We start from the raw sequence: 15168 nt of genomic DNA, 5'->3' as shown, positions 1-15168 counted from the left end.
GCGCACTACTGACTAAACCTCCATCCTTGGCGATCCCACCTCCTGGGAAATAAAGCATTACCACAGGAGGGGGGGGGGGATAAGCGCCCACACACACATTCGGTTCCCACAAGTAAACATCATCCATACCAAACCACTACAAGAACACCTAAAGAGAAAAAAACATTCACAACAGGTAGTAAGACGTACCACACACAAGTTATACATTCATACAATCAAGCCACGTGACTTGATTGGGTAATTTATGGCCACAAGTGGGTATTCATTTTTGGGTAATTCATACATGGCCACAAGACATAAATTACCAATCACAAGTTAAATTTCCACAATCTCAGAGTACACAGAACACGCCCACCCACACACAATTCAACTACTTACCACTTTAAACTTACCCATGAAAATACCCACTGATTCAGAAGAATTCTGCCCCTATTGAACTTTCTTTCTGAAAATAAGACTTCTATTTCTACCAGTCATTCCTGGATACCACCTACCATTTTTGGATTTCATAATAATCAGCAAATACCTAGGTAAATTTTCCAATTTCTTAGATTCATTTAAAATTTGCAATTCTCTCGGACAAAACTTATTGCATATACATGAGCCCAACAGTATATATAAACAGCACAATGTTTTTGATTGTATATAAACAGCACAATCTTCTTACACAACCGACGCGAATGTTTTAAATGAAATTTTAATTTCATTTGGTTTTTTATATATTCTTGTAGTAGATTTTTTATTGTAAAAATTTCGTAGCACTGTCTTAGTCATGACGTCTATATAACTCAAAAATTGTATTATTTTTATTGTTATAGGATTATTACGGTATTTGTTTTATTCATCAATTATAATACATGCTAAATTAAGAATTTTTATGTGAAAAAATGGGAAGTGGGGGAGGGCGGAAAACGAAAAAGTACCAATCACTGTCAGTATATTCTTAATTCGCTCTTGGATTATGTATGTTAGATTCTTGGTATGGAACCTTTCAGTTGAATTTTGAAGAAATTCAGTTTTTATCCATTCGCTCTGATTTTGCATACAGGTTTGCTCCTGATAACACATTTTAGTAACATTTTCAAGTCTTAACATGCATTCAGTGAAAAAATTACCTTTGAACTTATGCAACCTCGTTTACACGCATATTTTCTTAGCGAGGCAAAAATTCAAATTTCATATAAGTTACATTCAGTATCTATATTTGAAAAGTCATGATACTTATGAACTAGTAAATAAAAAAAATTACTTCTCTTCGATCATAAGTGAGAAGTGCGCATTTTCCTCGCGTAGATTAAACATAAAAAATCAAATTGCAAAACAAAAAAATCAATGATTTTTAACTTTTGTTAAAATATGGCTGGAGTTTGAAAATTCGAAATTTCCTTTGGCGTTTAAAATGACATTACTAACTGGTTCAGTGTATGAATGCAAGAGAGATTATAATAAAAGTATGTCAGACTAGAAACCAAAGATTTCTGCTGTTTGTGATGTTTGTGTTTGATGTGTTTAAAAATATACACAGTAATATTTTAAAATATGAGCTTTTAAAAGCTGTCTGCAGTATTGGAAATTGGAGGCATGAAAACTTCGCAAGATCGCTCTATTGCGATTGGCAACACAGATGCGATGTTTCCAAGTACAAGTGGATACATCAGCTGATACCATGATCGAGGTCTGAGTCGGGAGGAGGACCCAAACCTTCTTCTGGCTCGCACAGCCAGAAGTTGGTCTGTGTGACCAACTTCTGCCTCGCACAGTTCTTGGCAGGACATGGGGTCTTTAGAAGCTACCTGTACGGCTGAAGGAGGGCGGAGAATCGCAACTGCCCTTATTGTGGAGATCTTGACACACCCGAGCACATGGTATTCCAGTCCCCAAGATATGGGAGGTGCAGAGGCGAGTGTCACGAACACGGGGACAATCGATCCCAGTGTTCAAATCTAACTGTTTAAATCTAACCAAATAGTAGACCGTGCTGGCAAGTGAGGAGAATTTTCACAAGACTGCAACGTTCGTGGTCGAGAATAATAAAAAGAGGGAAGAGAGCGGGTGAGACAGCCTCGGCCGAGTCGTCTGTCTGTGGGAACGTGTTACTCGGGTGGGCGGTGGCGATGGTCGGTGAGTCTCGAGCCCCTGAGCTATTAAGACAGAGACCCGGCAGGGGTTCCCCTCGGGGTTACTTCTGTTAAAGGAAGGCACAAAAGACCGACCCGGTTGCGGAGGTGGGGGGGCTGGGAACGGCATAACCGGGCCTGGCTGCCCGCCTCGTGGTTAGAGGCAAAGGCACTTCCCGGAGCTGTGTGATGCTTGATGCTAACGCGTATCCAGCCCCGGGAAGCAGAGGGGAAAAACTCAAGTACAAAAAAAGTATAAAATATTAAATTTGAAGCATTCAATTAAAAGCACCAAAAGGTAAAAAATAACTGAGAAACCATCCTAAAGGATTTAACAATCTTTGATATCTAGATTATGTGAAAGTCATAGCTTGAAATTAAAAATTTGATAGTTTTTGCTAATTTTTTCTTGTGCGTGTTTTTGAACCACTCTTTATGCCATTCATCACGCATATGAAAAAATTGGCGTGATGAAATTTAAAATTAAAAAAAATTTTTAATTTGAAGCTAGTGTTGTCCTAAAATTATTTTAACTTTTAGTGCGTTTGAGTGGTGCTCTGAAAATAAACTGCCTTTATTTATTAAGTACTTAAAAAGTATTTATTTAATAAGTTTATTTAATTTTTGTTTTTATTAGGCCAAACACATTTTTCAAAATTAGAAATTCAAGCCTTATTGATCATTTATTATAAATTAACAAGACAACATCCGATGGATAGAAGTCGATTTAAGGAAGTTATGGAATCAATCTTTGAAATTCACAATGAAATATTAATGGACCGTATTTTCTCTGCTTTCGACTTAACTAATTCATTGATAATAACACCTGAATCGTGGGTAAAAGGATTGTCAATATATTTACGTGGTACTTTAGACGAAAAAATAAAATTCTGTTTCCAAGTAAGTAATATTTCTATTTTTTAATTGGAATACCTTTTTTCTTTTTCTGTTTAACCGGGAATTACAGTTCAGATAGTACTGCAGAGGATGAATGAAGATATATGTATGAATGTAAATGAAGTGTAGTATTAGTCTCAATTCGATACATTCCTGAGATGTGTGGTTAATTGAAACCCAATCGAAACCCAATCACCAAAGAACACCGGTATCCTTTATTTTTCCGGTTTAGCCTTCGGGAATTACCGTTCAGGTATTACACACTCTTATGTAAGAGTGTAGATGAAGTTGTAGTCTTAATTCTCAATTCGACACATTCCTGTGATGTGTGGTTAATTGAAACCCAATCGAAACCCAATCACCAAAGAACACCGGTATCCTTTATTTTTCCGGTTTAGCCTTCGGGAATTACCGTTCAGGTATTACACACTCTTATGTAAGAGTGTAGATGAAGTTGTAGTCTTAATTCTCAATTCGACACATTCCTGTGATGTGGGGTTAATTGAAACCCAATCGCCAAAGAACACCCGTATCCATGACGTCTAGTATTCAAATCCATATAAAATAACTCTAGACTAGCTGATTTGGAAAGACGCGTTCACCACTAAGACGAATCCGGTGGGTTAAATTGGAATATCTGGCAAAAAATATATAGAGAAAAAAGCGTGGTGTGCGTAAACATTGTTTTCTATCTTCACAAACAAGGTATCCACATAAGATAGAAAATGGGGATACCTTGTTTGTGAATACACAGGTTTCCCAGGAGATATTCTCACAGTTTTACACATCCTGGTAAATGTTAGAACTCATTTCAACCGTATTTAATTCGCCCGGTTGGGCGGTACTAGCGGCGACCGGTCGGCACTAACTAAACTAATCTAATTTCACAACTTAGAACAAATTTCGCTTCAACAGTCATCTGATTGGTGTAGCCGCAAGGCTTAACGCATTAGATACCGGGCGATCGAGTTTGAGACCCGGCCAAGTTAATTTTACTGTTTAAATATTATTCATTTATTTAATTATAACTCTCATATGTGACGTCACAACATAGCAGACGACTACAACAGCTTTTTTTCTGGTGGGGGGGTATATATTCCTCCCTCCCAAAAAAGGCCAAAAATTGATATTTTTAATATCAAACATGAATTAGGTGGGAATATGTTATGTTTCAAAATAGCAGGAAATATTGATATTAAAAATGTAACTTGTTTATGACTTATTAAACTGACTTATTAAAAGAACATTCTCTTTTAATAAGTCATTTTAAACATTCCCCATATTAACAATATAAGCATTATTGTTTATAATTATCGATATAAATTATAATGATATAATTATAAATTTAAATATTCATTATCCTGTTAATTAGTAAGGTTAGCGAGCGAAGCGAGCGTAGATTAAGTTTTTAAGTATTGTAATCTGTTCAATATGGGCACGGGATGTGCCCATATTGATCCCCGGATCTTAGATATTTTATAAAAAAATCTAACCAAATATCTAAGATCCGGGGATCAATATGGGCACATCCCGTGCCCATATTGAACAGATTACAATACTTTCCCTTCAACTAATACGCTGTCTAGATCTAATGCTTTGATGATAAATTAATTCACCGAGAAATGTTTACGTTAAAGCTTGTATGAGGGAATATGAAAATAGAAAATTTGGAACTGAGAAATACCATATCTGGTCACGGGATTCTGAGGGTCTAGCATGTGAAAATATTTTCTGTTTATTATACGTCTTTCTCCTACATAATAATAAATTATGCCTTTATAATCCTAAAACATTGTTAAATATTCCTTTACCAGAATTTATTCTAGTGTGTGAACTCTTACATTTCGGCTCAAATTAATGGAGTCAAAGTTATTTTGCGATAATAAAAGTTAACAGCAGTTGTTTCTGATGCACGACATTTCTCTTTTCCTTTCCCCTTCCTCTTTCCCTTTTCTCCTTTCCCTTTTCTATTTCACCTTTCCCCGTTTACCTTTTTCCATTTTCTCTTAATTCCCTTTTACCTTCTTCCCTTTCTCCTTTCCCCGCGCGTGAATCGGTCCAGTATTTTTTAGTGAACACGCATATAGGAAACATTGAAATGGAATCGTTAAAATATTTAGTATAGCGTGTTGCTTTTTTTAAAAACAGCTGTTTTTACCTGTCACAGTTTACATCTTAGGTATATAAATAGTAGGTATATAAATAGTAGGTATATAAATAGTAGGTATATAAATAGTAGGTATATAAATAGTAGGTATATAAATAGTAGGTATATAAATAGTAGGTATATAAATAGTAGGTATATAAATAGTAGGTATATAAATAGTAGGTATATAAATAGTAGGTATATAAATAGTAGGTATATAAATAGTAGGTATATAAATAGTAGGTATATAAAAACACGCGAGTATTTAAATACAACGTTGTGAATAGTTATTATATATACTTATGTCTTTAATTCAAACTTTTACATCATTAAAAAAAAATATACAAAAATATACTTCAATTTAGATTGAAGTCTGATTCGAACTGATGTGTCCATGGTTACGGATCAGACACGTTTCACGCCACATAACTACTTGAGCGATGTGAAACAAAACAAATAAATTCAATTGTGTAACTTTCACCTTATTGGAGGATCGTATCTCACTTTCAAGATTTTTTAACTATTTCAAAATTTATCAAAAAGGATTAGATTTTTACTGTTGGTAACACAGGGTATAATGTAAAAGATTTCTTAGAATTGATTTTCATGAGGATTATTATGAAGTATACTTCAACTGGTAGGTAAAATTCCAAATATTGTAACGTTTGGATTTATTAAAGTGTTTTGTCCCGTTCCTACTTTTATTTGTCATTCTTAAAAACATTCAATAATAAAAAATTATTTTTATCAATCAGGTATATGATATGTTTGGTGATGGATTAATTACAAAAGAAATGATGTTTCACACTATGAGAAACTGTTTAATTCTAAAATCACAGGATGAGGCCGATGAATCACTCAGGGTAAGTTGTTTTAATTGTCTTATATTTTTAAATTTAAATTTACAGCATTTAACTGCGAACTAGGTATTTTAAACTTTAAATAATGTTAAATACCGGGTCTTCATAAAAGGATTGTCGGATTTTGAACATGGATTAAATGAAAATTTTTGTTTGTCATTTAAAATAGTTTTTTTACTTTACTAATAGATCTCAATATATGAATAATTAGATTTGTCAAATATCCAATCTATACTAAAGTTTCTGCCCATACCCGCCCTAATTAACATGCTTTCTTTGATGGTTACAGTCGTTGCAACATTAATCCATTATCTTTTGCAAATAACCAATGTTTTTTATATACCCCCCACAAGAAAATATCGCAAGATGTCAGGTCTAGACTCCTTGTCTGGCAAGGACCTTGGGCTTCCAATTCATCGATGTCCAATTTTTCCGTTCAAACCCTGGCTGACAAATGCATTAAAGTACGTGATTTTGATAGAAATGAAATCCTTGTATGTTATGCAGTTGAGGAAAGCATTAAGTAATTAATCGAGATAAAAATTTTCATTTTTCTTTTCAGCGAAGAAAAAAAGCCCGATTACACGATTTTTTTATCATGCCACACCAAAAATTAACTTAGGCGTGTCGCGCGCACACACAATTAATATGGAGTGTAGCTTTTCATCCTTATAAAATTATATCCACTGAAATTGAAACGTTGTTCCTCATTTTCAGATTTGAAATCAATTTGAAATAGTAGGAATTAAAACCAATTATGTCACAATTTTAATCTTTTGTGTTAAACGTTGTGAATTGTTTTCGGAGTATCTAACCCGAGGCTTTGACGAGAGATAGAATTGTTGTTAGGAATTCTGACTGTAGACTGTATAATTCGTTCAGTTTCGTCAAATACTCGTGGTTTCCCATTGGATTTTTTCTTGTACACAGATCGATTTTCTATGAACTGTTTGAACCAACGTGTATAATATTTTCATGCAAAGGTTCTTTTACATATGCACGTCGAAATGCACGTTGAACTATTGGCTTGAACTAAGTGGCAAGACTTCAATTCAGTCTGCCACAAAAAAGTGGCACGAATTGACCACATCTCAGCAACAATACAAAAACTGGTGTGGTGGTTTGAACTGCTGTTACATATCGGTACCCACGTTGGGTTATTCCGATAGCCCACCACCCCCGCAGTTCCGAGGCAAAACCTTTACCTGCGGTCCTCAAAAAGTCCTCGGTCGTTAACGTGCCAGAAGCACTTACCGGACTCAGATGTCAATTAGTTTTTGGTGACCTTGTGAGTTTCTAGTTAAAACAATGGATATAACCCCACAAAAGCGATATAACACAGACACAGATAGTGTGTGGGGTTATACCTAAATGAAATCGTTTAGAGGTTTACGGAGACTGCTTTCGTCACTCCAAAGAGAAAAGGAAAATGTGGACGGAAATACCACGCCTACCCAGGATCGATTACTAATAAGAAAGACAAAAAAACTTCAATGGTCTAAGGAACATAAAAAATGGACTATTTAGATGTGGAAAAGTTATTTTTCAGACGACTCATTTCTTTGTCCAAGGGGAGCCAGCACACTTAAGTCAGCAAATAAGACGATTTCGCCAGCACACCTGCAACAAGCTCCCAAACAACCATCGAAAAAGATGTTTTGGGTACGTTTTACACATGAAGGGCCAGGAAGCACTTATACTTGTGGATGAGATAATGAAGTCGGATTACATATGCCAAAGAAAAATAGTACCACTTATGCAGAAAACCCCAGAACTGGATAAACTGGTGCAACAGGATATTGCACGCCAAAGAAACCAAGAGTTCTTCAAAAAACCAAAACATAAAATTATGGGCTACAAAATTTATGGGCTACAGTAAAGACTTATTAGTTCAGTGATACAGGTTTGGTTTAGAGATTAAGAAATCAAAAATCATGATTCTACCTAGTGGAATCAGCGGCAATAAACTAAAATCTGAGTAGTTTTTAACTAAAAAACATTTTCTTTTAAAAACATTTTCTGTTAAAAAATACTGTGTTCGGGTTAATTTGCTCGCCACTGTAATAGTACAACAGGTTTTTTTATATTTTAATGTTCATAAAATCAAATATGGATTGTTTTGATCGAACACGTTAAGTCGTTTTTTGAAATAAAAAAATAATCCCGTCACAATAGAAATTCTGTGGTTTCTAGATGAAAAACGCAAAATTTAAATCTTTCTATATTTAACGGCTGAAAGTTGTTCCATCCTATTTAGTATTAACACTTGAGATATTGACAAAATTTAAGGGACTGATTAAGGACATCAAAATAAACAATAAAATCATCTCTACAACCCAAGCTTCCTTCATTGTTTTCTCTGTTCATCAGATTGGGTTTTGAGATTACACATACATTACATCAAACATGTTCTACAAAATTTTAAAATGGCGGCTATTAAATTTCATTATTAATAGCGCCATAAGTATTAATCTGTTTTATTAATTATATTTTAACCGTTTGTGTACCTGTTTTTAAAAACAGGTACACAACTTTTTTTAACTTTTTTTAAAATATCGAAGAAGCAAGGAAAACTCTCAGTATATGTTGTATCTGTGTAAAACACAGATCTGGAAAGGTTTTTTTTTTAGTTTCAACCGGATTAGTAATACTACTGTAATCTTTGAAATCCAAATTAAGGAGCAAAGTTGGTAATTTCTGGTGTAATTTGAGCTGGGAAATAAAACAGGTCTCAGAACTGTTATAGAGAAAAGAAAAAACTCTGCCCGACGTAAAATTTATATTTTCAATTTCAATATAAATTAGTGTATATGAAACTATTGAAATTATAAAAATAAAATTCCAATAGAATTTTATATTTTAATAACGCTTTATATTAATTTTTTATTAGTATACTATCGTTCTCATGTGATCCAAAGAAATTCTAAAACAATAAAATTGTAAAGGTTTCGGCGACAGTTTGAGGTAAATTTAATAAAATAAAAATTTATTTATTATTGAAAGACATTATCCGAATCAAAAAAGTATAGATATATATGAAAGGCGAGATAATTGTTATATATTTTTCCTACATTTTTTCAACACAAATATACACCGTTAATTAACTAGATAATTAATTAGCCGGGTACGGGAATCTTCCTGCTCTACTCTGCTTGGAGGACAGATTCAGAACTTATCATAATAGATCGCTAAGATTTCTAGTTCATCCACTTTAGCAGGAGTAGCTGAACCTCACAAAAGATAATTTTTGAAGATTCTTCGAACGCCGTCTAGCTGCCTACTCATGTTTTTGGAATTAGAAAATAGTGTTGCATTTCTGGCTTGCGGGAATTTCCCAGTAATCAAAGACGCCAAGGAAACTGCGTTAATTTTGGTAGTATAGAGTAATGTGAGCTAAGGTATACATGGTTGGTATACGGATCCACCGGGTTGGTCCAGTCATGTATAAGATCTCAAAAGTATTTTCAAAACATTTGAAAAATTTGTACATAATCACCACCTTAGCCTGTAACTTCCTCCTTTTTCCTGTTTAGCTTCCGGGAATTAACGTTCAGGTATTTCCGGTAAGTGTAGTTCAAGTAAAAGTGTAGTCTTGTACTTATTCGACTATTCCTAAAAATCTAGTATTTAAATCCGTATAGTAAAACTGCCTTTACTGTGACTTGAACGCTGGAACTCTTTGACTTCCAAATTAGCTGATTTGGGAAGACGCGTTCACCACTAAACCAACCCGGTGAGTTTTGTATTAGTACGTGAGCTACGCTGAATCACACGATTTTCATCAGGATGATTTACTTGGGGTTCAACAGAAAACGAAAACAGAAATGTTCGTAATTTTTTTTTTAGGTACAGAAAGAATAACACGATTTTCTATTTACTTCAGAATTAAATTCTCTACACATTTTGTTACCAAAACCTCCGCGTTTATTACTCATTTACAAAGCTAACTTTTTTCGACACCGAATTTGAGTTTTACGAGTCTATTCTTAACTCACGTTAACAGTTCTGGGACCTGTTTTATACTATTTCCCAGCTTAAATTACACAAGAAATTACTAAAATTACTCTTTAATTTGGGTCCCAAAAGGCTATTTTTATTAGAGCTGAAATAAGGGCTAAATAAATCATTTGTTAGCCTACTCTAAAACAAAGCCTTTCCAGATCTATGTATATGAATTTTTAATTTTTATTTTTATCAGTTTCTACTGAACATATGTATTTTATTCTTTCATATACTGTTTTGTTATAGGAACTAATTGATTTAGTAATAAAGAAGATTGATGAAGATCAAGATGGGTTTATTTCATTCGAAGATTACAAATCGGCTGTTGAAAAAAACAATGGTTATTTGGAAGTACTTGGACAATGTTTACCAAGCACCCCAGTTGTATATAAATTCATGGCAACCTTTACAAGTCATGTTTCTAGTACAAGTGAGTAAAAAAAAATGAATAAAAAAAATTAAAAGTGGCGGAGAAATGAATGGTAGTAGATTTACAAGTATTAATCAACAATGCGATGCACTACTGAAGAAAGTATAATCTCTATCTGTTTTTTGTAGCTGAATCATAGATTTTACCGGTAGAGAACCTAGCCTACTACTTGTTTATTATTTTCGTCAATTAAAATAGTTATTATACTTTTCAACGTGTGCTGTTCTCATGTCCCACCTAAAAGTTTTCTAGTAATAAGGGTAGACAGTTAATAACGGAGACTGATGCTTTTTGCGGAGTAGTAAGAGATGATCCGTACTTTAAATCCAAAATTGAGCCTCAACTTGGCCCCATTTCCATTTCCCTTTCCCTTATTTTTATACCTTCTGTATTTTGTTTAACCTCCGGGTCCGCAGTCAAGCAATTCATTCCGCAGAAGAGATGAATGTTCTGTAGCGTGTGTGAAGTCATGCCAGACCAGGATTCGAACCCAGGAGATTCAGGTGATAGGACGAGTTTCTACTAAAAATACTAGGTGTAGAGTTGGACTTGGCGATGATCGTTTTTTAAACTTTAATTTTTTGTAAATATACAATATGATTTTATTATATGTAGTACTAGTCAGAACTGGACCCTCAGGGCTCAGTTCAGCCCTGGCGAATTCCGCAACCAACTCAAGGGGCTTCACGGGTCCTCACGGGGCCTACCCCATGGCTGCAGAACTCGTTTTTCTTCCAATTTCCCATTTTCCAGGGGGACCGACGCCGTGGATACCCACAGAGGGTATCTACCCAGAAGGTTCTACCCCCTGGGACCCCCGCACTGTAGTAGTTATCTTCATGGTTGTGAGAAAAATACTGAAAATTATTATATTAGGCTTTATAGAAATACTAAATTACAAAAGAACTATATGTTAATAAGTATTAATAAGTATAACTGTTTAGTAAGACATAACTGTTTAGTATAACTGTAAGTATAGACATTTGACGACGAAAACTTTGATAAATCTAAATTACCCTCCTTGGGGGAGGAAATAAAGAATATTTTTAATCTTAACCAAGAGCTAGGGCCTCGGTTGATGGCTTAAAACCTTCCCCTGAATAACGAATGTATTCTATTCAAAGTAATTGTTCGGTAGGTTCTCGTGTGATGGATAACAATCAAACCTCTATCACGTGTGTGGGGTACGCGCGTGTATTGTCCTTAAATGGTGAGGCCAAACTGTAGGCGACTACTTAACTGAAAGAAAAAAGGTTCGAAAACTCATATTTTCTTTCTGTAAGCCATTTTGTTTTTTTAGAAAATTATTTTTCAAGAACGGTTGAAGATAACGCAATAACATTTTTTAATAGGAAAAAAATACTATACTCGTCGTTGAAAAATTTCAAAATGTCGGTCGTAAATATCTTAAATATCAAGAATAAAACGACGCCTTCGTCGTAAAATCGGACGACAAAAAGTAAAAGTAGGCCTAAACCGATATGGCGGTCATCTTGTTTTTTTATTGTGACTCATGTGATAACTAAATGAAATTTTATGAAAAAACCCATACTCCCATTTCTTTGATAAATCATAATTTACCTTTTGCAACATATTTACAAAGCTACGGTGGCAGGAAAATCTCATATGCTGGTGTTCTGCCTGTTGGCAGGTCCCTGGCACCACTGTGTTGTCACAGTTTCTGTCCCATGGTTTTCTTTTCATCTCATCATAACCTTCACTATTGTTACTTATTAATTTCAGCATGTTCCTTCCTCTTCGTTTTTCATTTTAACGTAGCCTTATAGGACTGCATTTATTATGGCTTTTCCTCAAATTATATACCCGATCCAACCTCATTTCCTCCTTTTGATAGTCACCAAAATTGTTCTTTATTCATTTATTTCACTGATACTGAGGCTCGTCCTCAGGGTGCAGTGTCCACAGGTGGCATAACCTCCCGATTGACACTGTTGCGCCAGTGCCACTGCCACTGTTGTGGCTGTACTTGTACAAAGAAGCTACCATAATTCTTCGAACGAAAAAATCTTTGTCTGATGAAATTATACTGGCATCGATGTGTAGCCCACTCATAAGCCAAATTTCAAATTTTTGATGTTTAAAAATATACTGAATTTCAAAATATACTGAAAGAAATTGTTTTTGTTTTTCGTTTTTTTCTCATTACTATATTTTTAATATTATATTCAAAATTTACCAACCATTGGCTGGAAAAAATAGGGTTTCAAAGTACACTTCAGTATATTAAAACAAGGTAGGGTATCTAATGTGGGTAATGTAGGCCTATTGCACTTTCAAATCACTCAACATCACTGTTACATTTATACATTTTATAAGTCTTTTTTATCAATAAGAAACAAACCTAGAATCTCTCCCATTAATCCTCAAATAGGTGTCAAGCAGTTCAGGAAAAATCATCAAATCAAAGTCTTGATAAATTTAGCAATATCTTATTGTCTAAGGAAATGTGAAAAGTAATGTTTAAGAGTTCGTAGAATCAGTTCGCCTACCCCTATTTTGCTCCGGTGAAATCTACCTGACATCCAGCGTGCTGAAAGGAATTTTTTAATATTTAAAGAAGGTAACTTACATCCTAAATAAAAATCTAACCAACCCACCCGCCCTTCATCTGAGATTCCATTTTTAGCTTTAGTTATAATCAAATCTTGCAACTGCTATATCTTTTGACAATATATATAACTTTAACAATTTCAGATATTTTTTTGGTTGTAAAAAGTTTTCATTAAGACTATTAATTAACATTAATAAAAAAAGGAAACAAATTAGAAAAACCCTCTAAAGTAAAAAATAAGAATTGAGAATTTTAACAAAATATAATATAAAATGCACTGAAAAGTAAAAAATGTATATACTTTATCTGTAATAAAATAAGATTTGTTATTTGTAGAGCTAGTCTCAACTGGAGAGGTTCCAGCAGACCTTTCCGCGCGTCGTTACTGAAAATAAAAATGAAGATTGTTGTAAAAATGTTGTTAAAAAAAATTTTTTATTTATTGGTTATCTATAAATAACTTTGTTATTTATAGATAAATAACTATTTAACAAAGTATAAATTTATACTTTGTTAAATTTATACTTTATAGTTTATAGTAAATTTTTTAATTTACGAGCTAGACATGACTGGGGAAATGCTTTGTTTTCGGGTTACGGCTAGCGAAATATTTCTCCCGGATTTCAGCTTTTAGCTGAAATTTTTGGGGATCAAATTAAGGAGAGTAACGTTTGGAGGTTTATGTAATTTGAGCTGTAACTCCAGTATATCTGGAAACACAAAATTCGGGGTCGAAAAATACGATTTTTAGGTTTGTAGTGAAAATGCTTCTTTAAATGATAAATAGGGAAGATTTTAGTAAAAAAACTTAGTGCGCGCGCAGAAATTTAATTCTGTGAAAATATTTGATTATAGACTGTATTTAATTTTCTCAAAATTAAGATTCTCAGAATCTAAATACAATCTATAACAACCAAATAAAATCTCAGTCGATAGGGACGTTCGCCACTCCCCTATACCAAGCTTACTGGTGGAACACGCGCTCAACTGCTGACGGAAAATGACCAGACACACGCTCGCACTTCGCTACTTGCAGTTAGGATAATGTTCCATGCTGCTTCGCTATCTCCAAGAAAACTAGATCGGCCTATCCCGAAGATCCTTGAAAAGGGAATAGGATACGGCACCCCTGTTACGCGCGTCTCCAGAGATCGTATAGTCTCAGAGATCTACAAAGAGGCTCTCTCTGCCAACAATGTGGCTGTAATATTGTATAATCCCTGATACCGAGATAATATAAACTTTGCAAGGCCTATGCAATTTAACCCGCCTTGAAATTTATCGAAACCCGAAACCCGTATTGATGACAGCATCTCCTAGTAATTACTCTTCGCGGCTTAATCAGGAAAAAGAAAAATTAAAATCAAATTTTAATGAAATATTGATCTTGGGTTATTTAATTAATATCCTGTGATTGTAAAAACATCAAATAAAATTTGATGTCATGTGATATGTTATCAGATTTTTTTATGATTAAATACAACCTGTTCTAAGGTCGTAAGGAAATATAATTAATATAGTATATATTTTTTTCAGAACCTCCAAAGGATTTGTATTAAGTAAATTCTATGTAAAATGGTAAAATTCACGTATTGAGGAAAGCAAATGTCTTGTTTGGGAAAAAATTACTGAAATTTAAAATCAAATCATCAAAAGATCAGCAAACAAGAGCTGATTGTTAAATAATAAAAGGAAGACAACATTTTTTTTTGAAAATTACGTGAAAAATATATATTGTATATACTTAAAATTTTTAATAAAAATAATGCCTAATTTTATCAGTTATTTTTATTTTATATCAACTAATTCATTATGGTTCCAACATGTACCTGGGTACAAATCTTCACAAACTGCATCCATAATTAGGACATTATCTGATCAAAACTCTTGGGGGACTGGGTCACCCTGGAACTTGGAGCTCAATGCGGCTATCGCCACATTGTCGGACCGTGTGGAAGTTCCTAGATGCGGTTGCTTTGTTCAACCGACATCCGTATTTTGCTTAAGGGAAAGACTAGCTGCCGTGGGAAGCTAACGCTGAGTATGGCTGACCACCAGCCAATTTGGCTCAACAACCTAGGCGTGGCAGCGAATTGCTGCCTAGAAATAAATTTTAATAGTTGATGAGGTGCGCCTACCCATTT

At 34.2% G+C, this 15168-nt stretch overlaps 1 protein-coding gene across 6 annotated transcripts in view; it reads right to left on the bottom strand.

Annotated features, from left to right (window-relative positions):
* The window catches only part of LOC142322458 (epidermal retinol dehydrogenase 2-like), a 231960-nt gene that overhangs the window by 39904 nt on the left and 176888 nt on the right, over nt 1-15168 (bottom strand). The window contains exon 1 of one of the 6 annotated variants that reach the window (XM_075361602.1): nt 13326-13405. The exons of the other annotated variants lie outside the window; for them this stretch is intronic. The gene's annotated coding sequence lies outside the window, so the exon portion shown is untranslated. Of the gene's footprint in view, nt 1-13325; nt 13406-15168 lie in introns of those variants that run through there. 6 annotated transcript variants of the gene reach the window in all.

This window comes from Lycorma delicatula, chromosome 1, assembly GCF_047948215.1.
Source record: "Lycorma delicatula isolate Av1 chromosome 1, ASM4794821v1, whole genome shotgun sequence".
Lineage (NCBI taxonomy): Eukaryota > Metazoa > Arthropoda > Insecta > Hemiptera > Fulgoridae > Lycorma > Lycorma delicatula.
The sequence above is the reverse complement of the archived record's forward strand: the minus strand, read 5'-3'. Positions and strand labels throughout refer to the sequence as shown.